The sequence below is a fragment of the Nothoprocta perdicaria genome, unplaced genomic scaffold (genome assembly GCF_003342845.1).
Source record: "Nothoprocta perdicaria isolate Ctin4 unplaced genomic scaffold, notPer1 scaffold_66, whole genome shotgun sequence".
Lineage (NCBI taxonomy): Eukaryota > Metazoa > Chordata > Aves > Tinamiformes > Tinamidae > Nothoprocta > Nothoprocta perdicaria.
This window is the reverse complement of record NW_020455932.1, coordinates 1426552-1453933: the sequence shown is the minus strand read 5'-3', so window position 1 is coordinate 1453933 and position 27382 is coordinate 1426552.

The window sequence follows — 27382 nt, the reverse complement described above, 5'->3', positions numbered from 1 at the left end:
TTTTTTTTTTTTTTTTTTTTTTTTTTTTTTTTTAAATGACATGGCAAACTGCTTTTGAACTTTTTGATTCCCTGTCAGAGGGAACCCTGACTTCCTTTTTTATCCGCTCTCACAACCAGGAGGAATGGGGGAGATATCAGTTATTTGCTCCACAGTGCAGTCATTTCTCAGATCATGAAATTGCAGAGCAGAGCGAGAACGAGATGAGGCTGGTGTCAGAGCACAGATTACAGGGCAGACGGAAAAGCAGATTTAGATCTGCTCCTCGCGCCATTCCCCCTCGCGCAGGTGCTACTGCTGCCCTACACCAGTGCTGCTAGACGGGAACATACAGCCGCAGTGCACGGCACGTGCAAGGCTTTGAAGTCCTAGGAAGGGCTTGGTTTGGTTTTAAAAAAGGATGAACTATAAAATAAACAATTGTTCATGGAGATTTTAATGCCAAAGAGGCAGGAAGGCAGATTGCACGCGAGGCTGAGACCAGAGCAAGGGGCTCATCCCGGGATTTGTGAAGAACAGCACTGCCTGACGGCCCCTGCCTCCTGCATCTGGCCACGCGAGCAGCCCAGCTGAGGCTGGTGGACCAGCCCAGCGCATCCCAGGGACACGCGGCTAAATACGCCCAGGGACAAAAAACCACTGAGCCACACACAACCGTAAGGCGCTCAAAAACACCCCAATTAAGTGCAAATTACCATCCCCATTAAGTTGCAGCCATCATCGCTTAATTGCTACCCAGGGAGGTATCCTGATTAAGAGCAGAGTAAGTTTAGCACATCCTAGGCTGTGGGTCATTGCTCAGATACGGAAGAGGGACAGAGTGGAAGGTGGGTAGAAGGAAGAGCAGAAAGAAGAGCAAGTCGTGTGGGTCTGGAGCGAGGGCTGCCCATTTTGCCAAGCGAACCCAGAGCTCGTGCTGGGCAAAGCTGCAGCTGCGCCGGGGCTGCTTCCTCTCCTTGTCAGGACTGGTGCTTGCAGGGCCTGGGGTCCCAACACCTCAGCTTTGCCCACAGGGGTTCCCAAGAAGGCAGGAGCAGGAGGCCCCTCTGTGCCAGGTGGGGACCGTCCCAGCCTGGGCTTGGCCCAGCAGTGCTGCTCCCCCACGGTGCTTGGGGCAGCTCACGAGCAGGGTAGAAAATTCAGCTGGCACCAAGCTGCCTCTTCCCAAGCTAAATCCCCAGCCTCGGCGAGGAGTGGGGCTCCATCAAGCTAATGTAAGCAACCCCCTCCTCCATGCAGCGATTCCTCTTTCTTTGGAGGAGCTCAGACCTTTAAATGAAGGTGCATGCCAAGAAAAATCCAGAGCTTGTTATCAAGATGATTCGTGGCACCAGCTGTGTGGTACTGTCCTCCTGAGATGATGAATCAGATCTATCAGTGTCTAGGTACTAAGGCTTTTTTTTCATCCTTGCAAACTCCAAGCTTTCCAAGTCTTTAAGCCGGATCAGAGAAAGAACAGTACAAGAGCTTATTTAAATCTCAGCAAGAAGAAAAGCGGATGATGGGGAGAGAGCTCACATGAAATAAAGAATACTACTTTTTTTTAAAGATAAAATCATAGCTGCAGGTACAATAAAAGCCTTTAGAGAACAGAAGAGATCTCGGTCAGGATTGTATCTCATTTAGTCCCATTGTTTCAGCACAAGCTTTTCAGAAATAAAGCCATTTATCTTGCCTTTGTTTCCCTAGTTTTTTTCCCCCCTTTCCAATGACAGTTCTCATTTCATTAGGGATTGTACCACAGATGAGGTGCAAGTCCCATCCTTCCCCTTGAAGGCAGACTTTAGGGACAGTATTCAGAAAAAGGAAAACATACATTCTTAAGGCAGACAACCTTTTTACAAGGCCAGTTTCCATTTATGTTGCGAGTGGCTTGCAGGCTGATTGTTTCTTACGGCTAGATACCATCCCCATGTGTTGAGGCCCCAAAGGAACCAGTCTGAAAGGGGAATAAGCAAAGAGGAAACCCCCCAACTTGGACCCCGTTGTGCCGGGGCCGCTGTGCCCGGCCTGCTGAAACGCTCTGCCTGCATCCCGAGCGCCACGGGGGTCTCATTTAGGCAGCTCTGCAGCACGTGCGGCCCCGGGAGCAGTGTGGCCACCGCAGCCATGGCCCTCGTGGGACCCAGCACCCCTGTGCTGGGAGTAGCACTGTCACCACCACTGCACGGAGAGGCCGCCTCCCAGGAGCGCAGCGGGGCTCCACCTTGGCCTTCCTCGCAACATGACACCCATCAGGCTGCTCTCTGTGCAAAGTGGCTGCGTTTTAGGGACACAAGTTACTAAATATGGTCAACTCTAACCCAAATGTCCTTAATCTGATGACCCTAGAAAAGCAAAGTCCTGACCCACAAAACACTGTCTATTCCATGTGTTCCACAGCGGAAAAGGGAAGGAGCAGATGTCCCGTCACATCCTCCACAGGACTTTATCCACATCCAGACTCAGCAAGACGCAAAGTTACCAAACTGTCCATCCCAGTGCCTGAAAGACTGTTTATCCTGACTATATTCATTTAATAAGACATATTACTTTTCCTTACAACTTAGTAGTCTTTTATGTCCTTCAACATGATATGATTATCATGATCTTTCAAGTCTGATATTGAATAATTTGGCAAGACGTCAGCACAGCCGCATCTCCCACACTGACTACCTATTGTGGACATTTGGATTTAGTAGCCAGGATCCTGATCTTCAAGGGAGCCAAAAAAGCCAAAACAGAGCAGCCTTTGTGTCTCCCTTCCCCCTGCAAAAGGCACGTGCTGTGAGACTTCACTTCTCCACATGCAGAGTATGAAACTCAACTCCATTGACTCCTACAGTCAGATCTGCCATGGCCTTAACAGAGTCGACAACAACATCACAGGAGCAACCTTGAGAATTTGATGGGTATGGACCAAATACCTCCATGGCTTGGAACCAGAGACAAGAATGAATTCATGGATGGCATCAGCAGTTAGGAACTTGCTGGGGAAAGAGGCAGCCTGGAAGCGCGTGCACAGCACAAGCACCGACCAACTTGGGGAGCAGGGGAGCCTGGCAGGGGGGACACAGGGCCCAGTCCTCATCCAAATTGCTTCATTTCTCTGATGCTCTCTTCCAACTTTGCCAGATTTGGAAGAGGGCTCTTTTACATGGAATAGGTAGAGAGCCTAACTTCATGATCAACTTCATGAGCATGAGCAAACCTGATCACACAGATAGCCTCTAAGATTCAAGTCCCATTTCATGCCAGGCATTAACCCACCTTTTACTTCTCCCGGACACTGCTTTAGCTTAACAAGAGTTGTTGTTTCCTTGGTTGTTCTACACAAAGTACCTAGGCTCTGGACCACCTCATATCCCCACTCCCCCTTTTTCTCCCCTCCTCTGGAATTTCTCTTTTTGTATAACTTGTAGCCTACAGTTTTCAGTCACAAGATTGAGTGTTTTTCCTTGTGGCTGGTTGTTTCCTCTGTTTCTCTTTTCACTCCTTTGCACTGGAGTAATGAGGAAGCCTCAGATGAGTTGTGCATCAGCCTACTGATTAAGTGAGGTACCTTTCCAGGCAGTAATTACCACTTCCTAAGCTAAACTCAGGCCCAGCAAATCATTTTTATTTCTGTAGGCTCGGCAATTCAGAGAAAGAAGTACTAGTCATGAACAGAGAGTACACGAATTGCCAGAAAAATCCCCAGTTGCATACAGATCATTTAGAACCTACCCAGCCCAGTGTCTGCAGAGGGTTTTACCCACTAAACATCTCATACATCACTGACTTCCCTTAAAAAGATAACAACATTTTTAGAGATGTAAGTGGGTTTGGTCTCGATCATTATGTTCTCTCTCTCTAGGGCAGGGAGTTGAAAGTTTTAATTTTCTCCCATTAATCTAGGTGTACCAAGGCTAGGGTATGTTGTTTCCACCAGCTGGAAAGCTCGGACAAGACAGCACCTGAACGAGGGCGACAGGTGACACAACTGTCCTGGGTTAGAGGTGGCACACAAGTGGACGCTCCGTCGTGAGCATCATGCTGTTTGTCTGTGCCAAACCCACTGTGCCAACAGGGCCCAAAGCCACCAGCAGAAGGGACCACTACATTTTTTGTGGTCCGAGAAGGTATTTGTGATCAGAACTTCCCAAACAGGTAAAACAGGGAATAAACAGGGAAGCTAACAAGGTGCACGTGGAAAAGAAAACTGTGACAGAAACACATTGCTTGATCACAGTTACCTGGAGCCCTTGGCTGCTTCACAGGAATCAGAGCAGTAAGGAATCTGCCACAGTCACACATGCTGGATGCTCCAAGCCCAACGCGTGTTTTGAGATTTTTTGCGGTACGTATCTTCTTCAGCCTGGAAGACAAGATGTCACACTGACATATCAAAGGACAAAGCAAAGACAGAGTCACAAACCAGTTTACTAACAACGTGAAGTGTGGCAACAGCTTGTTGAAGCCTCAGTACGCTCAGGCTTTGGAGTATGCTGATTTTGAGCATGCCACAGTGCACTACAGCACTCAGGCAAAATATTTCCTCAGCTACTCCTCTGTCTCTTGAGACAGCTTCTGGTTTGTTAATCCTTACGTGTGAGCTCAGAGCTGGAGGAAGAGATCAGGTTCCTGTTACTTGGGCAGAGCTACCCGTTTGCCAACATAGCAGCTACTCAGCCAAGCTGAGAGCAGCTTCATGTTGTATCAGGATGTACCAGAGAACCACTCACACAGGCAAGAGGAAAACTGGGCTCCAAGTCTAATGCCACTGCCAAAGCCTGTTCTGTCTTCAGCACCAGACCCAGCACAGCAACATCTTTCCCTGTTACCTCCAGCCCTTTTCACAAAGGATGGCCTCACCACAACTCTGCACAGGCAGAAGAATATGGGAAAGGTGTTTTATCTTTCCTTCCAAGTAAAGACACCTGTGGTACAATTACAAGTCTGTATTTTATCCTGCAGTCCTGTGCAGATAGCAAATTACCCACACTGCTGCACTTACTGTGTTGCCTTGGAAGAAAAGCTACAGGTGCTTTTCTATAGAGTGGCTGGGACCACCTTTCTTGAGACCTCTGAACTTCTTTTGCTTACAACGGAAATCCTACTTTGCTCAGCATTTATCAAGCACTTCTGCCTTAAGCCAAACACATTCAAACTAGGCCAGTTTGGTATTGGGGAGTTCTTCTGGGGATAAAATTTTTTGGAAGGCTGCTGGCAGTTGTGCAAAAAAGAAACCCATAAACAGAGATGGGGTGAAAGCCACTTCTCTACAGAATGCCCCCCATGCGCCGCAAGGGCAGCAGTGCTGAGCTCAGAGCAGAGGCTGAGCTCATCTCCCTGGGCTGCTCCATCACTAAGGCCTGCAGCACCTATTCAACACGCACTTACAGTTCACTGGGAAAACCAGGGGGTATTTAAGTAGAATTCATTTTAGTGAAAGGAAATGGACTCTAAAGATTGAAAAAGGTATAAACTTTTCTCATGTACAAAATCACGATAAAAGCTCCCTAAAATCTAGCATCAATCGGTAAGAGGAGTATATTACATTCAGCTGCTTACCAAGATCTTCTGTTAAATTAAACTGAGGCTGCCAGCAGTACTTCCTTTTGCTTTTTTTCCAATCACCTTATATATACTATGGTGCTAATAACTTTACAGGCAGAAGCAGCCTACAGACTGCTATATCCTTGAACACCTCAACCACTCCTGCCACTCTCTGTCCCTGATAGACATTTTCACTTGGTCATTCCAAAAAAAAAAAAAAAACAGAGGACAAGACTCAGCCCAAAGCATTCTCCTCTTCTACAAGTTCTCAGTCTCCACCAGCCTCACCTGCTTGTTATCACTGCTGATCCCTCAAGCCTGATTCACATTTATCCCTTGATCTACAGCCTTCCTTGAGACTATCGATGGCACCTGTGCTCTAAAAAGCATGACTTTTCTGAGTAATGTGCCTAAAAACATTAGGATCTTTACCCATAGCCTTTGCTCAGATGAGCAGCCTACCTCTAAGAATAATCCCATCTGGAGCAATTTAACAGCAGCTCTCAATAGTGTAACCATGAATTTTTTCATCTGAGAGAACAACTGTAAAATTGGATCATCATGGAGCACATTTCAGTGCAAAGACAGGCTGGGTTTTTTTAAGTATAGGCTCAATAAAAGATGTTTCTAATGTTAAATCATGCAATGTTAACGTATTGCTAATGGCACAAATGCATGCTCTCTTCACAAATTCTACCACATTAAGACCATTTAAAGAGGGAAAAAGAGATCTTAGCAATTTTTTCAATTCATCAGCTCACCATGGAGTCAACTTAAAGCATTGATTAATAGGACCCTTGCTATCCTAGCTGAACCTGTAAGTAGCTTAATAAGACATAAAATATTCTGGTCAGGATTTTTAGTTTAATACTTTTTTATTGATTTTTTTTACAAGAAAATACAATAACATTGTGCATATAAAGCAGCCCATGCAAGGCCTTAGCTTTCCACGGGCACATCAAGAGCGACATGCATTCATTCTGCATGTGTCACTGACCCACATGACCTTTAAAATGTTATTCAGCGAGAAAATTAAATATCTAGCAAAAAGCTTTGAAAGAGCGTCTCATTAGAGAGTACCCAGTGTGTTCCGCGCGTTGCTCGCAGACATGCACAGAGCTAATGGGAAACTGCTGACACCTCCGAGTGCCAGCACTGCAGTCCTCGAGGTAGCCACGGTGTTACAGATGTAGCAGGGCATTTATGAGCCCCAGGGGAAAACAAAGAGGGCAAGTGAATTTGCCAAGGTCACCTGCTCTTTGTGTCTATGGCATTTACCACTGTAGTATCTACGCACCTTCTTCCTGCGTAGAGATTTCATTCCTCATTGCTCTGCAGCTCTCCACTCCATGAAGAGCGATCACAGCCCTTCTACCTGCCCCAGCCCTCCCTTGTACCCGCTCCAGACCTGCAGCACTCAGCTCCTTCCTCAGGATGGATATATAAAGGCAGGGAGTCTGAGTCCTCCCCTCGGCCTGTGCTTCGCCACGAGACCTTCTTTCTGCCTCCCAAGAGCGCATTCTCCCAACAGGCACCATGTAGGAGCTCGGGTGGGTGTTCAAAGCGTGCAGGGGCTGCTGTTTGCCTCCTCCCTGCTGCTGAGCCAGACTACTCCGTACACTCCAAGACAACCAGCGACCCTCAGCCCCTATCCTGGCTGGCACCCAGGAGCACGTTACTCTACACTTGCCACGGTGTCCATGCCACATGGCTCTGATGGCGTTACGCTCTGGCCACGAGAGGCAGGTGCCTGGAGCATCAGACTGTGCAATGGGCGAACGGGTTATTGTGGTTCTCTGTTTTCCTCTTGCTTTGTTGTCAGCTGCTTTGCCTTGCGCAGCACAAGGCCTGGAGTCGGCAGCACGGGGAGGTCCCCCCACGTGTGGATCTTGCACGTGGGGCAGAGTGTGAGGCAGGTGTCGGACAAGCTTGCGGCGTTCCCTGAAAAACTACCCTCCTCTTGTCCAAGAGTGCCCCTATCATGACATTGCTCAATAACAAGGACAGACTTTGAGGGGGAAGGGGGTTGTAATCATTAAATTGTAAATCCCTTTAAATGCAAAGATCAAAGGGAAAGTTTCAATCCAATGACACATAATTAAAAATGCAGACGTGAAGAGCTTTGATTCATGAATGCTTATGCACTTTTAAATTGTTGCCAGGGAGATCAGGGCATGAGAAAATTAAAAACCATTACGCTTCAAAAGGATAAATGATTTTCACAGCTTTCTAACATTATTTCCTGTTGCGCAGATTTTTGTGTGTTTTAACATTTCCCCCGCCCTGCTTGGGCAGATTAGTTCTGAAAAATGCTTTCCAGAAAATGTTCTGGACTCAATGAGACTGAAAGGAGATTAGTGAAGTTGTTGGGTGCAGAGCTCCTATTGGTACTTAATGGCAAATGCTCAGGGCAGCAAAAGGAAAAACTTGCCACATTGTACCATCTTTTACCTGTATTTTCATTTGAAGAGCAATGATCTTTCAATTAATTATGCTTTTTTTCTTTTTTTCTTCTCCATTTGAGCCAATACGCTGCAATACAATATTGGCCATGAGTCAAATCTCCTTGAAGTTAAAGGAAATATTCCCATAACTGTGGCAGATTGAATCTGTTTGTTTAACATTTCTCACATGTGAAAGTCAAAGCACTTACCTGAGAGGAAAAGGCTGTTTCCTGTTTCACAAACTGAAAAATTGAAACACACGAGGTGGATGAGATTCTTTACCATGTCCTGGCAGTTGGCTAGAACTAAGGCTGTCAACACATGCCCTGACTTCTGAACTAGGCTGACTCAGACCTGCCTTGCTTATACATATGTATATGTAACTTATACATTCGCGACACCAAAGAAATCCCTTGGACCACTTTCAAATCACCTCAGTTTCAGAAGAGGCAAACACTGTCACTTCTTATTTGCACCTTATTTGTTCCTTAATCACTGCCAACACGAAGGGTGAGGATGCTCAGAGGAAATGTAGAAACCTGCATTGTACCTGGATGCACACGAGCTGGCCAGGCCACCTTCCACTGAGCTGATGGGTACAGGGACAATTCATCTCATCTACACCTAGGGTTTCTATGTCAGAAGTTACACAGGATGAATCCCACCCCTTAAAAGGGGCACCACGTGAAAGAAGGAGTAGATAAAGTGCCATAGGCATAGCAGCTCTAAATACATCAGAAATTGCCTTCTGTTTACATGTATTCCGCCTTTTTAGTTTTTTGGTTATTTTTTTTTTCTTTGACAATGTAAGGTTCAGCTGAAATATCCATGCCACTTGGGTTGCTCCTCACTCCACTGCGGTGCTTGGCATCTCCAATCCCCATCAGCATTTTCTACTCATAAAACCAAAATCTCTTCCACTGTAGACAGCTGGAACCCCTTGCAAACCTGATTCAAGAAACAGCAGACAAGTACATGTTGTGCTAAGCAGTGCCTAAGGCAAAGGAACTCGGCAGCAGGGCTGTATTGTGTCCATCCTGAGCAGCACAGCATGCGCTGGGCCTGCTCTCCTTGAGGTTGTCCCTCGTCCCACAGAGGGCCTCTAAGTTTTCAGGGATTTGATATAGTGGTCGCCAAATCTCTCTTCTGTATAGTCTAGTAAATCTCTAGAAATATCAAGATATCCTCCTATATTTTGCTGCAAATCTTGTGATGTTGTCAGCAGCTCTATTATGACAGCAGGCCTGGGTTTCTCCATTACTCATAGCACCTCTTTATCCCACATCCCAAGTCAGAATCAATCTTCCAGTACAACACCACTTCAGCATGCTATAGATCAGCTTACAGTCAACACCAAAGGCCCACAGAGGAGATGGGGTGAGTAAGAAGCTCTTCTGCACCAGTAAGGTCCTATTCTGGAGTCCAAGATGAGATCGGACTGATTTTCCACTCAGAGTTGGTGTGCAGGAGGGAGAAGGGAAAGGGCAAAGGGTGACTTTGTCCCTCAGTACTTCAGAGCTGTGAAGCACAAAGGAAGTGAGATGAATGACGGGGATCCTGGTGCTCTCCAATGCAGTCTCTTCTGCTGTCAGCTCAGAGCTGATGTGCCCTTTGTGTATCAGCTGTAAATCTGGACAAGTTGGGGTGTGAAAACCAGACACAAGGGCAGGCTTGTGCATTGTGAATCTCTGCTCAGCCCCCATGCCAAAAGCATTCCAAAGCTCTGAAATATCGGTCAGGATCTGCCTCTTACCAGAACTAGTAGCAGGAACTCAGCAAGAGCAGCTGTTCTCTTTTGCAGCACGCTTGAGAGCCGACGCAACAGGAAATCTCACAGTGGAATTAACTCCTCAGGGAATCTAGTTTTTGCTGTTTGTTTTCCCCTATGCTCTTTCACTCTCATCTCAACAACAGCAAAGTGCTGTTCAAACACTTAACACACTTTTCAGAGGTTGGTGTTGTGATTTTTCTTGCTCAATTCACATTCTGGTGCTTACCTTGGTCCCAGGATCCTTGCAAGTCACGGAGAAGGAAGAGAACAGAACTTAGGAGGCTGGATGGGGTTCATCAGTAATGAATTTTATAAACTCCTTGACAGTTTGCACCAGATCCATCTTAATTTGATTTTCCGGAGAATGAGCACCCCAGTTGCTGATGAACTCAGTGGTCTTGCAAATGATCAGCAACCATGTTACCAAATGTTCTCAATCCTTTCTTTTGTGCACCTTGCAAAAGAAGTCGGTGTTGCCCCTGTTCAGCAGGTCTCCTTTGCCGAGCAGCTGCTGTGCAATATCCTTCCTCTGCTCAGCTGCCCTTGTGTGTGGAGGGACTGTTTTATACTGGCAAAGAGAAAACCTTAGAGACATGGTTTTCAGAAATGCTGAGATCCTAGAACCAGTACATGACTGAAAGGGGACCCAAGAAATATGGGTCCATCTTCAGACTGACTTAATGGTTGTTTTCAGCTTTACTGTCCATAGGATGACGGGGAGAATAAGCACAGAGTTCCTAGTGTGTCAAACACACGAAAATTGGGGTAAGCACTGCAGGAGAACAAGGAGACGTGGCTATTAATATCTTGCATGATTATTCACAGACACAGGCAGTCTCTCATAATATTGCCTTCATCCGGCATCGCGCTGCCTGAGAAGAGCAAGAGGAAAACACTGTTTTGCTCCAGTGTTTTAGTGATGACTGGAAGGGGAGATACAAGCAGAATATCTGCACTGCCCCTGCAGACAAACAAAATCCCTATGTCCCACAGGTAATTACCATCTCCTAATTGGGTCTGAAAACAGGAGATTTGAGTCTGGATGCATGGAGTTTGCACCAAAATGAACAATTACTTGTCTGAGGGATTTGGTGGTTTCAAAACACGACAGGAAGAGAGGCTGAAAAGGGAGGTTCACCTATGAGTTCCCAGATATCCCCTATAGGCTTCCACTAACCAGCTTCCTACTTTTACTGGTGGGAATCAGAAGCCATGCTCACCCTGTTGTCATTTTTTTTTTTTTTATCTATCACTCTAGGCTCATTACATCAATTTAACTAATGGCAATTAATATGAAAATTAAAATTGATAGCAACATTAAGTACTCGGAGGAGTGTCACTGCTCCCACGTAGTCCAGCATGCTTAATTATTGTCCTGACAAACCCTAGGTGCTAATGTGAGCACTGCAGATGCTGCCAGCACGGCCTGAGCCTGCCCCAAAGCCCCTCTCCCTGCTGCTGTCCCCAGGCAGGCACTTGCCTACTTTAAGGCACTTGCCTACACTTTAAGATGTAAACCTGCCTGGGACCTTTAGGGATGATTTCTCTGCAGCAATTTATAGAATAACCACCTTGCCAATCCGGATGGTTAATTACTCCAAGTTTTTAGATTGCTTTGAAAATACAAGCTGTATCCCAGTGCTGAAGTATTGTTATGAACAGGGTTCTGATATTTTACAGACTTCACTCCACCGCACTTTTGATGTTATTTGTGTTAACGTTACTGTGACAAAAGCCTCCGCGCTAGAATCATCAGCGATGTCCAAACTCCCCACCCATGGCAGGCAGCATAAAATTCATCTACTTGAACCATGCTGGCAGAACTGCAATTATCCTCTATATTTTCCATTACTGAGGCACCAGGCACACACTTTACAAACATCCTTTCAGCAAAGGACTATGTCAGTTTACAGATACAATAATCAACATAAATCTGCAAAACTCTTGTGCTGACATTTCTGATAGGGAACAAAACATGGTGTTAAATGCACTCAGCCCTCGCTCCCCCAGTGCAGCTTATCTCGAGCTGCTTGATAGAGAGGATCTTGTGATTTTATGCTGGTGCATACAATTTTATATTGATGCCTGCTGTGTATGTTTGGAGCTATAACTATGTTGTGCCCAAGAGCAATCCTTACTATACACTTACTATGCTGTAACTACCTCTATCATGCACTTATAAATGGTTCCAAACGGCGAAATAACATCTGTATTGATCTAAAGAACATTTTATTGATTAAAGGCTGCAGAAGAAACCATATGAAATACAGGCCCATTATTTAACAATGTCTTTCCAGTACCTGTGCTGGAAATAGGAACATGAAGCTGTTAAATTTTTTATCAGATGGCTCCCACTGAGATTGCAGTAATGATGCAAAGTCAAATTGTTTGTCTTCGTGATTGCTTAGGGTTTCTCCCCCTTCTCTACTCTTCTACAGGGGAAGGGGGAAGATCTAAAGAGTAAAATGCTTCTAGATATTAACATTAAAAGGGCAAAGCAGGATGAATGTGCCTCTCCATGCTCCTCCCTGCAAGCTGGAGCACAGCTCAAAAGGAGATCCTTGGGAATGAGTTAGCGTTTTAGAAGGATGTTTTTCATAGACCTCTACTCGCTGCACTCCTGCAGCCTGCACATCTCCCAGTGGTTTAGTTTGAATTAGCAGGTACTGGGCATGTGGACAACCATCATGAAGATCTGCTGCTAATGTTTGCAAGTAGAGAGAGGCCGTTTGTAAAAGAGTCCCAGGAACAGCACGTGTTGGGCAATGATCTAAATTTAAAGAAATCCCACTTACTTGGGTAGCCGAGTGCTTCAGGTAGAAAACACAGCAGGAGAAACCTGGAGCAGAAGAACAATGGGTTGGAGAAAGGCGCCTCCTGGCAGCCGCCGCCAAGGTGCCAAGCCTTTTTGTTCGTATCTTCCATTCCCGTTTTGTTCCTGGAAAGGAAAGCAGAAAACACCACCTGACATCTCTGCCAGAAAATAGGAAATGTAAATAAAACCCATCCGCCCCTTGGGAAATCCACATTCAAAGCTTTTCAGCCTCAGTCTCTGCACAGCTCTGAACTCCCTGAGATGTGGGAGCCTGTTCTGGTACGAGAAATCCAATTTCAATTGTTTTACCATTGATGTTATATTGTAAAAAGAAAGATACCACAAGAAGATGGTGAAAACAAAGTAAGTTGGGTAATAGGAGGAAATCTATATTTGCAGGGAGGAAGAGGGGGAAAAATGATACATTCCTGATTTTGTTCAAGGAGGTCCTGGCCAGCTATGACATTATGGCCACATTATAAACCTTTCTGGTTAGAGCTCTAGCTAACAGTTTGTAAAAAATTACTTGCCTGATTTACTGGTGACAGGTAACTGACCACCTGCTTATAAATTAGTGTATTATTGCAACCACCAAAAAATAAATACCTTCTCAGGATAATAAATGTTTAAAAAAAAAAAAAAAAGAATTCTAGAAGGAAGATTATTCTTTAGAAATAATGGCACATGACAGAAGAAAATGGAATTTTCAGAACATTTTGTTCTTAACATGTTAAAAAAAGAAGTTCTATGATCTGTAAGAGGATAAGCGCAGCTTGAGCATCCTCTCAAGCTGTGGGTTGAAGGTGCAGCCTGGATTTGGAGAGCTTTTCTGCAGGACGTCCTCCACGAGCGCCCAGCTCAGCCAGGTGCAGCTCCTAGTGAGACTTCAGCTGTCCTGAAGTGGTTTGGACAGATCATTTCCTACCTCCTTCCCCTGTCTGCGAAGGAGGGATAATAATGTATCTATCTCTATCTTGCCTTCTATATTACAATTTTAAGATCCTTAAAATCCTAAGAGCCTTAATTTTAATTTTAAGATCCTTAAGAATCCTGTAATATCCTTAAGATCCTGGAAATCGAGAGTCAAGGACACAGGTGAAACACACTGTGGCTGTGCAGCCTGTCCCCACGTATCAGCTACCGCGCGGGGACACTGACACCAGCCAACGCAAACGCTGCGTTCAGAGCATCTACAAAACGAATCAATCCCCTCTTACACTCCCTGCTTTGCTCCTGGAAGGAGTTACATTTTTTTTTCCAGTTAGTTCCAGTTCATTAACTGCTATTGAGTGGTTCTTATTTTAAGAATAAGAACCATTGAGTGGTTCTTATTTTAATTTCTTTCATCTAATTCAGACAGGTTTTCCCATTTTCAGCATTCAGCCAGAGTGTAAGCTTGGGCTCAGCTAATGAAATATATAACTAATTTACATTAATGACTATTAGAGGACACCTACAAATGTTCAGCCGGTGCAATCACTCCATATGCTGAACATTTCAACTGTTTCTTTCAGAAGAGAAATGCTGCCTCATGCAGTGGAGCAGCTAAGGGACCACTCGCTTTTCCAGCATTTGTTTCCTGCACATGCAACCCAGTCTGAGATTTGCTGGGGTCAGATCTGATGGACTGAAATGAAGACAATTCTTGGAAAAAAAAAAACAAAACAAAACAAAAATCAAACTCAAAATCCCAAAACAGGTCCTTTTCTAACTTAGCTCATAACTTTGCAAAGTAAAATAAAAGCTCACAGATTTGAGAAGCAAATGGGAAAGCGACAACAATTCACAGCCATTCCCATTTAAACCGCCTTCTTCCATCTAAATGGGCAGAACTTCTGACCTGACCTTAGCAAAGTGATTCCATGAGCCGGATCTAAGGAGAAGAGTAAAGAATATTCCTTTACATTTGCAGTATTTTTTTCTGATGCTCCCTCATGATCAGAGAATACAGAGACAACTGTACAAGTTTCTTAGGAGGAGCACTGGGGAACGTAACCCGTCTAGCTCCCCCTCTTCCAGAGAAGGCCTAGGCTCAGCCCTGGAAACCAAACCCCAATCCCCTCGCAAACCTGCTGCTCACCCACTGCTCAGCCAGGCAGCTCAGCTACGCAACAGCGAGCCACTGCAGCAAGGCACGCTCACCTCCGGCCAGAGAGAAACACACCACGAAGGCCAAAAACCAACATCCTGTTCAGTTGTGTGGCACCAGTCCGGCATTATTTCCATTCAGTTAACTATAACAGAAGCAGGCAATCACTAAAGAGGCAACAGAAATAAATTTTGGCGGACCAAATCTGCCCATTGAAACTTTTTCCTAGCCAGATCTCTGTGGGCACAACCCCACAGAGACAGGCCGTGTGGCGGGGTGCAGCAGTGCCTTCTGCTGCATCACAGTGGATCCGTTGTGATACTACTAAAAAGTATTATCAGGATTGCAGAATGCATTTGGAGATCTAGCATTTTTCTAAGCAGCTTCTTTATAAAGCCATGAAAGCTTCCACTCAGCTCTCCTTGGGATTATTTATGAATGGGGACACAGGAAAGGTGGAGTCAAAGGCAGCACAACTGTTTTGATTATTTCAATTAAAACCACCTCAAACTAGTTTCCAGTTTATTTTACTGCAACGAAGCATCTGGGATTTTATTGCCAGCATTTGTAGTAGTCAGACACACTCTTTTTATCCCACTGGAGCTTCTCTGCCTCCTGCTCTCCCAGCGTATTGTAAATGTGGGACAATGTTACAACAGCCACCAAATGGGCTATTACTTAAATAAATGGATGGGGTTGTTTTCATTTCATTCATGTCTCCCGTCCTCCAGACTTTGTTTTCTTTTGTGGTAGGTTTTGGATTGTCTTGTTTTAAAGCCAGGCAATTTGGCCTGCACTCACTGCTGTTCACGGGGCTAATTCAAATTTTAGAAGTAATTTAAATGTCCTTTGCAGTGGGATGTTAATTCCCTCCAGATTGCTGGATTAGGTGCAGTATTTATTTTAACTGACTCTGAAATACCAAACACATTAGGAGCTGTACTGGGTTTGGAATAATTCACCTTTAATAATAAATTTATCACAAAAGTGGTTTATTACATTTTGATCTTTGCTGCTGGAGAGTTTGAACAGGCTACTGGTTTGGTCGTTTTCCCAGCGGGATGGCCACTGAGTCCATGGTTCCCCCAAGCTGGACTGCTGACTGTGGCAACATTAGAGACACAGCCCCACAGTGCAAGAGACCCCGAAACAGAGCGGAGGCGGAAAGTTCTGGCTCCTCCTTAGGCTGAATTTTAACTGAAAATTAATATAAGAGGATTTGCTCAATTGAATTAACTGTATAAGAAATAATCACAATAGTATGAATAGCAAGAACCAGCTGCCAGGAATTTAGGAAAAAATGAAGTGGAAAGATGCTAGTTGCAGAAAAGAATTAACACTAAAATATATGCACAATCTGTGGAGTCATTGAATTTATCTTTTTTAAAAACTCTTTGAAAAGTCAAGCTATTTTTTGAAAAAATAACTATTACAGAATCCAGCACTTTGCAAAGATCCCATTATTTGTGCAAACAAAAAGCCACTGTCTTTTCCGCACGGATTTCACCCCACGCTGTGCAGTGAGAGTTATTGCAGTTACTGAAGCTGAACTCCCCTTGTCCCACAAGCACCTTGGGACCCACTGGCAAGCATTAACCACCACCTTTTCTACCTGGCATGTTCCCTATCACACAAATATTCTGATTTGGCTAGCTAAGAACACGAAAGCAGCTCCACATGGATCAGCTTTTACAAAACAGATTAGTTTTATTTTTTCATCTATTTATTTCCTAATAACTCCTATATTTTCAATTTGCTTTTCTGGTAGCTTTAGAGCATCCAGGTGAAATTTTCAAGGAATTCCGGTACACCCTAGGCTCCAGGGGACCATGTTCTTTGTACAGCCGTAACACGTCAGAAATGCAATCTTTGACTTCTTAGTCTGGGTGCAAGTGCACCACGGTAGCTTAAAAAAAACCCCTAAGCATTTTTATGCCCAACTGCATCTATTCCTGAGGGCTGCCTGGCAGGCCTGCTGTGAACTAAAACACATCACAAGGCACAGAGACCATCCAGAAAGACGTTAAATAAATAAATGTTGTGCTGTCTAAGAAATGCTGGCTCAGAAAAGCCACATGTGTCAACCGGCTCTGCTCCCTGCCACCCATGGGCCCATCTCTGCTGCTGTAAAATCCACTCCTCCGCCTTTCCACTCGCTCAAACACCAGGCCTTTGTTCACGCCCCGAGGAGCTTGCACAACCTCTAATATACGGCTGGGTTAATGAAGGGGCTTTCAAATGCCGCGCTGGCACCGCGCAACGTTGTGAGGCAGCTCGGCTCTGGGGTTGCCATGGTTACCATGGTTACTGTGAGTGGTGCCACCTCGGCCTAGACCACAGCCAGGCCCGTGGCCCTGTGGGGCCTTTCCCCCTGCCCTGCTGGCGCGGAGTGTGTCCGGGCGCTTGACCCTCCCCAGCGCGCAGCCGGCAACGTCCCGCTTGCCACAGCCCTTGCCCGCGTTCGGCAGCACTCGCGTCGGGTGTTTATTGCAGATTTTTAGGTCAGGAGCGCAAGGCTAAAGCCTGGCCTGGCTGGAGTCATGGATCAGCTTTCAACAGGACGTATTTACCGACAGCGTCTTCCAAAGCGGCAGCGTTTGGCTGGTCACAGGAGCAGCTTGTGGGCCTTCCAGTGCTGCATCCTACAGGCTCAGAAGACACCGGGGGGCAAAACTGTGTCTGCAAACCCAGTGCCAAAGCTATAGAAAGCTTGATGGATTAAAACCAATGGAAATTCTCTCAGCAAGAAGCATAGAGAAACATGAGCAACAAATGGAAGTCTGTAAAGTGCACATTTGTACATAGAACTGGCAGAAAATAGAGTAATGTGTGCAGCCAAAAACAGCTTGGACCAGCTGAGGTTACATATCTAACATACATTTTTCAACACAAAGACCCACAGACAATGCTCTGCTAATGGGAATGGCCAAGCAGGCTACTGGGGCCTCTGGATGTGTGGATATTAGATGTGACTCTGTGCACAGAGGCAGAAGACAATGCCTTAGAGAATAACCTAGGGAAGAACCAAGGTCTTCAAACATGGCATAGGCAGCAGGGCACCGTGGTTCAACCTATGCAGCTGTATTATGGGCTGAGCTATGGGGTACAAAGCAAGATCTTCTGCAGATCAGTCTATAAGAAACAATTCTAAACAAGAAAGTGTATGAAATTCACTTCTTCCAGCCCTTTAGTACAGTCACTTAAAAAGTTTTGATCTTTGATCCATCCAGCTATGTTTAGCTACAGACAGATTCAGTGACATGATAACATTTTTGGTGGAGGACAAAACAGCAAAGGGCTAACAGCACACACGGGCAAACGCAAGGCTGCCAGAAGCTCTTTTCTGCCTGAACTTATACATGGGATTGTGAAAGACAGAATAATCACTCCCTGGGACCTCCCAGTCACCCAAATGGGATGTGTAAACAGCTGCAAGATCATGCTGTCAAGAAGTGGCTACCGCTTTCTGTCCCACTGGCTGCTTCAGAAACATTTTTCCCTGGATTTCAGCTGGTTGTCCCTCTCAGATACCAATTAGAGGATGAGACTGAACAGGGAGGAGCAGAGAATGATTTAAAATCTGCTCTGTGTTGGATCTGTGGCAACCATGGACTGCTCTTTTCCAAATTAAATCTAGCTTCTGGCTGGCTGGGAGCTAGGTGGCAAACACGACCCTGTTCCGGAGTGCCAGTATCTGCCGTGCCTGGGCCATCCGTGTGGGAAACCCCTGGGTGGCTCAGCACCACACATTGTAAATAAAACCTCTTCATCCTTTAAAGACATTGTAAAAACATTAAGGAGTTCTAGCAGAAGCTGTTAGGGGCCTATTTCTGTTTCTACCTACCTGTTCAACTTCTTGAGCCAGGGTAACTGGCACGAAACTCAATAAAAAAACCCTTCAGACGTAATTATTTCAAATTCACTCGGAGCCTGAAAAGAAGCAATGTTAAGACCTGGAAAGAGATTAGCATAGAATAGAAAAACTGTCTCTACCTTTCCTGTATGCCTCACCTGCAGGAGAGCATATTCTGCATAGGAGCATGCTGGGGCACCAGCTATTAGCCTATAGAGGCTAATTTTATAATCTCTCCTTTACTTTGGGAGGGAAGTATTGTTCTGAGGTGTGCTCTTTTCTACGTAATACTGCTTTTTCTGAATAACTTGGATATCTTTTTTTTTTTCTCCCATAGAAAGGAATAGCATATTTTACTTTCCGACCTCACTTTCTTCCAGCATATGCTCTAGCATGAGAAAATATCTTAACTGAATAACAGCCTAGAGAGAGCAATGCTGACCAGAACATCAGCTCCCTTTCCTAGCTTTAATTAGGTGAAGAGGCAGAGGGAACCAGACAGCCTCACTGCAGTAACACATTTGTCCTGCTATATTCTGTCCTAACTAATTTGTCCCTGTAATTGCCATTACTGGTAAATCCAGTTCAAGGGAGGCTCAGGAGGGAGGCGATTCATAGCTACCAGCACAGATTAAAGCCAACAGCCGGAGCTACAAAGAGAAGCTAACAAGGCACCTGACTGCATCACGCTCGGTGCAAGCCAGAGCTGTCAGTCTTCCACTCTCGAGTACTCTCATTTGAGAAAAGTGCAAGCTCTTGAGTGCCTCTTGTCCTCCGTGATTGCATCTGCACTTGAGCGCTGCCATCCTGGAGCTCCCGCAAGTCCCGCTGCTGCCGACAGCACGTTTGCTCTTCTTGCAGCAAACATGGGGCTGAAGCGCCGCTTTTTCCAGCCCATGTTTGCCTTGCCGCGGCTGAACACAAACACACGCAGACACTGCCAGCGTCTTCAACGGGGAGATTATGCCAAACATGGGTCCCCTTACTGCCACTTAAGCCAAAAACTGCAGTGAGTAGCCTGGCTCAGCAGCACTGAATTAAAATGTTGTCCTTATTCCTGAGCTCCCTTGACATTAATATGAATAAAATGGCAATAAGCCTGTATTTTATATTCTGTCATTTCACTCTGTGTGATGAGTACCGTAACTTTGCATACTCCCGCTGCACTCACACAGATTACGCTTACAAATTGCCCCTCTGAATAAAGAGTGCGGCGCGGGGATGACAAGTATTGATTTTCAATCTCCTTCCAAAATGACTCTATCATTGCAAGTAAGTCAGGCAATTTGCCTCACTTTACACTTCAGGCTATAGGCCTCAGATCACATTGACAGGCCTGATCCTTCAGGAGATGTTTAATTAGAAAAGAAATGAAAGGAATTACTGTAAATCAGCACTTAGACAGCGGTGCTACAGAATTTGCAAAGCTCGTTCCCCCCTTAACCCGCGCTACGTATGAACTGCCTAATTTATTCTCATATCCTTACCAGGAAGTGCAAGAAGACTGTTCCACGTAATTAGAGTTACTGTCTTTCCTCTAGGAAGTATCTCGGCTGGTACCGTTGCTTCGTCGGTGTTTTAGCCCTGGCTGACAGAGCCTCTGGCAATGGTGGTGGCACCCATCTCACGGCGGGCTGCCACGTGGGCCCATTGCTTCTGGCTTTCTGAGCTACGTCTGAGCTGATTCATGACTAAGGTGCAATAAAAACACATCTTCAGAGAGGAATTTTAATACCGCATGCTGAGAGGCACCAGGATGCTGTGTGGCGGCGTCCAGACCAGCCCTTGCGTGGCCCTTGGAGAAGCACAGGGGAAGAGCTGGGTATTTCTTCCCCAAATGGGTTAAATTTTCAACACAGAATCACAGAATGGTTGAGGTTGGAAGGTCCCTTAAGAGATCACCTAATCCACCTCACTGCTCCAGCAGGGATATATAGGGCACAGGGCACCCGGTCGTATCCAGGTGGGTTTTGAAGACCTCCAGAGAAGAAGACTCCACAGCCTCCCTGGGCAGTCTGTGCCAGGGCTCTGTCACCCTCACAGGTGGAAGGAAGTTCTTCCTCACAAGTTCTCTGCAGTTTAGAGGAGGGTGCTCACAAATATTTACAGTTTTTATAAGCATCCTTCTGCCTGTGCTTACTCTTTTTCTGTCATAAACAACCACCAGCACCAAAGCACTCCCTAGCCCCCAGGAGTTTGGAGAAGAATCCTTGGATTAAAGAATAACAACCAAAAAATACAGCACTACCAACTACTTCAAAAATATTTCACAACAAAAATATACTTTGCTCTTTGCAACTTTAAAGTTGCAGAGAATACATAATTTTAATAAAAATATCTCAACTCTTTCATGCAAATGAGAGCTGATCGATCCAGCCAAGTGCCTTTACTTGATTGTCCTCCCTTACCTCATGGGCATCAGCCACGGGGCTGCTCTCCTCCTGCTCTGCTGGCCAACATCAGCAGAGCCACCATTCTGCTCCCTGGCCTCAAGCTTTGGCTTTCCAGCCTTTGAGAACATGCAAGAAATAAAGGAATAATAAAATCTTGGCAGCTCCTCTGCTTGTTTTTCAACAGATCTCTGCTGTGTTACGTACAGCCTGTGATTGTAAAGTCATTTTGCACTTACAAATATTTTCTGTTAGCAAACAAAATGCTTTAGCCAGTCACTTATTTCCAAGTGTTCTGCATTTTTTTTATACTTTTCTATTTAGAAAAATCTTTTCATCTAAATATGCCAGAACACAGGGTTGAATTTTCAGCACAGAAGTTATTTATATACACTGCAGCAGAGATTAGAATCATGCTTAATATAAATCTCCTTTTTCCTTTTTAAAGATGCTATGTTGGAGGTACAAGCTGTACTTTAAAAATGGAAAAAGTGAGGACATGGGCAAAGTAAATTCCTGGTGACCGTGCAAAATTAGCACTGGCACTCATATCGCTGAGGATCCCGTTACTGTTATCGCAGGAAAGAGGGGGAGTTAGAAAGTCTATATTCATTTCAAGACCTTCAGATCACTGAGGAAGGAGGGACTATCGGAGGCGTTGCTTCAGCTCCCTTGTGCACCACTCTCTTCAGCTCCATCACTTCTGCTGCACTTTTTGTCTCTTCTTGCCTGAACACAGACTCTGGCCCCCCATTCCTTTTGGCAGGTCCCTAACACATGAGGTGCTGTGGGGCCCTCTCTGCCCATGGCCTCCTGACACCGGTGATGGTTCCTGGGCACACAGCCGAGGACAGTCCCCATAGAGGGCCCTGCACAGCGCAGAGCCCGCCAGCACCTGGACTCTGCTCCACACCAAAGGCCTCACTAAAAGCATGGCCCAAACACCTCTTACCCTTATTCCCCATCCCTCTTCCTTACGTACCCAAATAACTAATAACCGCAACACGTGGAAGGGACAGAAGCCTCTGTGCTACCGCCTGAGGAAACTTCAGAAGGAAACCTTTTCATTAAGCCAATTCCTGCACGCTCTATTTAGGTTTTCAGAGATCGGGCGGGGGGGAAGTGAAGTGACACAGGGTATTTATTGAACTAGCACAAAATACTGCATTTTACTTTAAGTACTGAAAATGGTCACTCAGTTGAAAGCATTAATTGGGCCTTTGTAACTCTTCTTCTACTGAATAGCACATGTGAGCTGAGGGGAAAGAGGCAATTATTTGGATGACAGAAGAATATCTGGTTACCAGTTGCTCTCCATCTGGGCTGAACTGGGCACCTTGAAGTGCACCAGTTCCTTTCCTCAAGGACAGATCCTACTTTGTATTTTCAGATGTTCTCCTCATGAGTTTTTGAGTTCCCATGAGACCTTCCTTCCCCTTCTTTGGCAGGCCTGGCTGATATTTTTCTCAAAACACTGGAGTCCTCAACTGCCCCCCAAAATGTGTCTAAAAAAAGAGAAGGAAAACGTTGCTTTTTCGCTCTGCTTCCTCGTGCCACATTCCTGCTTGCCTTAGCCTATGTGTTTGACCTGCTCCCTCCTGTCTCAGGCAAAGGCCTTGTATCATTTCAGCTGTACTTGGGCCTGTGTGGACTGAAGCAATCATTCTATTTAAGCTGCAGTTTAAAACTGAAATCCATTCTCCAGCATAATTATAAGGTTGCATTAGGAAATGCTGAATGTCTACATAGTGCATGCATGGACTGCACTGCCTGCACTGAGATAGCTGCACCATCTGCTCTCCTGCTCCCTGCTCTTACTCCTGCAGACGTTAGATAAACATGTTGAGAGAGCAGCGGGCTGTTTTCAATCATGATGCATCTGAGCTGTGTTTAAAGTCAAAAGCCTTTATTTACAGCTCAGTGAAGAGAGAGGAATCATAATCAAGGGCAATAAACTAGATCCATAGCAGTTTAATGGTTCAAAGGGACAGGAGCTGTTTATGTCAGGCCTGTCACTTCTTGAAAATGGAGAAGGCTCCAAAAATAGAGAGAGAAGAGCGGGTAGAACAATTCCTGCTTTCCATGAGGTGGCATTGGGTTTGGGGTTCAGGTTTGGAGACACAGGACTGGAGTAAGTGTACATTGCTGCATACGGGCTGGTCTGAAAACAAACTCACAGACTTCTACCTCATGCACAGTGTTGAAGTGGGACGCAATGCTGGCAGCAACACTTGCAGGAAGACATCCCTCCTTGGGATATGTTGTCTCAGCTGCTGGAAAAATGGGTGTTAGGTCTTCTTCTCTGCCTGGGGAAGAAGGAGGGCAATGGAAGGAAAGAAGTACTGGCAAGACAGTCCCTGTAGCAGCTTAAAATCAAACAGCTTCATTTCACACTGTGCAGGAACCCACAATTCAATGTCCACCTTTGAACTTAGCCTTAATGAGCATGAAGTCCAGCTTTATCAACCAAGTTCAGTCAGTCCAGTGCTGACCCAGGGACTATTTTTAACACTACCAAGTGGCTTCCACATCTAAACTAATCATCTGAATTCTAATTGAATTGGGACACTGAAGCTTTGAAATGTTACTCTTGCAAACCTTAATATTTCAGCTGTCCAGAGAGGGATTATGTGCTGAAGGCTATAACCTTGATTTTAGTCTTACAGTGCAAGATAAAATTGGAATGGTCTCAGAGAGGCCTTCTACACTGTGATGATGCCATGGTGTCCAGTATGTTAACTTTTCAGTTCTGTAAATCTGATGGTGAAGTTAGGAAGAACTCTTAAAAATATGGGATTAGTTGCCGCTGTTCTTGCAGGGGCTGTAATGGCTCTGAGCTTCGATCTTCTGTTTTAGTGCTAGCACTAAGTGACCAAATTGATTAAGGATGAGGCTCCTAGAGCACCAGCCTGCAAGCAATTCCAAAGGCAGGTTTTCCAAAGTGATGTTCTTTGGCGATGCCTTTCCCCTCCGAACCCATTGACTTCTTTGATTTCGTTTGTTTTCCCCCTCAGACTTGGAATTCAATTGTACCAATTTCCTGAGCATTAAACATAAATGAATGTTCCCCTAATCTGCTTAATGGCCCTGGCAAAAATGTTTTGAGTCATTGGCAATGCAACTGGAGCAATCACTGAACAAAGTCTTCTCAACAAGATTGGGTGTCAGGAACAGCTTTTTTATGCTTTTCTTTTTTTACACTCACAGTTCATGAGCTTGTAGAGTTACGATATCAGAAATGGCTCCTGAGAAATGACAGATGGCCTTCCAGCTGCAGCGTAATGATCATTACAAGAGGGGGTTGTATTTTGTTCTTGAACTGCTACATACATCTCATTGATATGGCAGTAAGGAGCCCTTTCAGTAGCCAATACAAATCCAATCTGGGCTTTGACAGTGAGGCACTGCATGAACTTGAACTCCCACATTTCTAGGAATCTTGCTAAGAAATGACCATGTGACCAAAATAAATTGACAAAAAACATTTTATAGAAACTGAAGGTGCAGAAGTACCAGTTCTTCTCCAATCCTGAAGCACTTCATGGTGGTAGCCTTCCAGTTAGCAATGGCTTAGACAGCTGCAAAATTGAAGAATCTCTGGAGCCTGAATTTGAGTTAATGTGCATTAGACAGACATTTTATAAGTCCTCTTGCAGTATCTGTTGATGAGGAAGATGTTCTTACACCAAACACTACGTACAATTTACACAGTTCTGCTGGTGATGTTAATAAAACAGCTCTGGTAACCCAGAAAGCACCAGTTCTTTAGACTGTATTTATCTTCAGGCAGGTTGAGTAATGTCTTCAGTCTGCTTCAAGACCATATCTTATAGTCACATAAAGCCGTTCCAGGCTACCCTAGCTCCCTTTGTGGATGTTTCTGCTCTCCAAGGACCCATCCAGGAAGCCTTTCTGCCACTCACAGCCTCTCTGCATAAGGCTCTTATGTGTTTATTAAGCTGGACAGAGGAGAGGCCATAAAAACGCCTCTAATGGCAGTTTCATGATGACTCAGATTTCCCTCCCTCAGCTCAGAGCCCTATCTCTGTTATTGCATGGTGTCATCCAGGTCGGCTGGTTCCAGCATCTGCCAGGAGGTCCTGCCCTGCAGCATCACACGGATACAGGCTCCTGCTCTGTGTTCATTTGCAGCCAAAAGGCAGAAAGGGGAAACTTCCTCCCTCTATTCATCTTCATATTGATAAGCCCTATTTTGGTCCTTCAGCTGGTGTTACTAGCTGAGGTCAGACTCTTTCCTAATGTGGTATTCGGGAAGCACAGGCTGAGTTCGGAAGCAGAGGGCACAGAGGGTGACACCAGTGCATTCGCACATGGGTGGCACTGGTGCATTGGCACACTGGTGGCACATACCATGCCCTCCAGAGGGAAGGTCTTAGTTCCCCGTATTAGTCCGCTAAAAGCAAAGACATCATCTTTGCCTGCAAAGGAATACGGGTAATGCCCTGTGTCCAATTTTCTTTTCATTGCTGTTTTTATTATGGAAACAGAATGTTCACCGATTCTAAAATGAAAACAAAGAAAGCTAATTTTTGTAGTTCGTGCTAATAAAATTCTTGATGTGCTCCTCTCCCATTATCATAAAGATGGTTATGGTTTACTTTATCTCTGGAATCTTATTATTTTTCCCAGAAAGCATGGGCATTCCTTGTCTTCTATTTTCATTTAGAGAGATAACCCTTATTTCTCTTAGGTCCATCATGGTTACTAGTGCTGTATCTTTATTATCCTACTTCTTTTTATAAACAGCAAGCAGCTATTAATCACAAAGGCTTCAGGATCCTTGAGAAAATAAGGCAGCAAGACTATGAAAGCACATGGTATGAGTCTGAGAGAAACTCTAGGACTGCAAGTAACCTAAAATATGCTGGATAAATTAGTGCAAAGCATTTTATAAAAGGGCATTTCCAGAAGTATTGGTATTCTACATGCTGCAGATGAGCTGCATTTTACCAGCATGGACAGGACCTTGACTTAGCTCATCAGGTGTTTGCTTGACCAGTTGCATGGCTGGGGACAGGTGACATGTAATCTGCCTGTGCTGGTATCAGGCTGGCTCTAAGCTGTCCCATGCCTGAGCCTGTTTGAAAGTGGGGTTCACTGAGAGTTAAAGAATACCCTCCATTCCTAAGCTGCTTTTCTTTCTGAAAATAATTTGAATTTGATATGGACAAAAGCAAAACTAAAACAATGTGGTTGCAAATTACTTGTTGGGAAAACACCTCTGAGCTGCTTTGTACTATCTGTTTCCCACTAATGTCTGTGGATTACAAGCATGAGAAGTGCTCTGAGTGTAAGAAAACATGAGCTGAACTACAGCTTACTTCCCCAAAAAGGGCATTTCAGCACAGAAACATGGCACAAAACTGCTGATGATCTAACAGATGAAAGTGGGAGAGAAGAACCTTTTTAAAATGATGATTTCCATACCCAGAAAACAAATGGGGAGAAGAAAGGAATTCAGAATGATTTTTACCTCGTGTTGCACTCACACAGGCCAGACAAAGATCCCCTCTGCAAAGGGACAGGGAAACACAGCAGATGACACAGCTCATATCCTACCAACCACCTGGAGACGCCAAGTATTCACAGAAGCTGTTGACATTGTCACCAGGTGACACCTGGTGCCACCACTCACTTTCACTCAGAGGGCTCTGCCATAGGCTGGAAGTGCAACAGATGCAACGGGCAACAAAAAGCAGTGCGGTCAAGGTAGGACTTCCTACCTGAAGGCAGCTCCAGGGGCAAGGGACCAGGCAGCTGGGATCCTTCACATCCAAGACATCACCGGCATGCCCACCAAGCCCTGAGGACAAAAGCAGCCAACACTGGGCAGAGCAGTGAGTGCAGCAGGCGCCGGGCAGCTCTGCCAAGGGCACACACCAAGTGCCTGCAGCCCCACACCAGCTGTTAACATCTCACACCGAGCCAGGTGCCCACAGTAGCCTTGCTTCACTCCCTCGACGTCAAAGGGCTGCTGAGGCATGAGAATAGCACAGGGCAGGGGAGGAGGGACCTGCGTGCAGAGCATCAAGGTGCTCTCAGCAAGGAGGACATGCAGCTCTTGTCCTGCTGGAGCAGGAGTCTGCAGTGCACTGCTGTGACAACCTCAAGCTAATGGGTGACTTGAGCCATCAGTCAGCAGGGACTGGCACAAAGCAGTTCAAAGCACTCCGTGCTATTCCATGTGCCCATGCCACCAAATCCAGACCACCAGTGAACTCACCAGCTGCTGCGGGGTGCAGACTGCAAGGTTCTTGGGGACACGAGCTGACAGTCTCTGTCATCATGTCCACACATTGCCAGCATTAACAAGGGCAGCAGATAATTATCGCTTTGGGGGAAAAAATTAAAAAAAAAAAAAAATTTAAAAAACCCACACACACCACTGGTGGAGACTCTCTCCTTGCTGGCAATAGTTCACCAGACAAGTGATTAATGGTGTTACTGCAGGCACAGCCAAAGCTTGTCCAACCCCACATAAA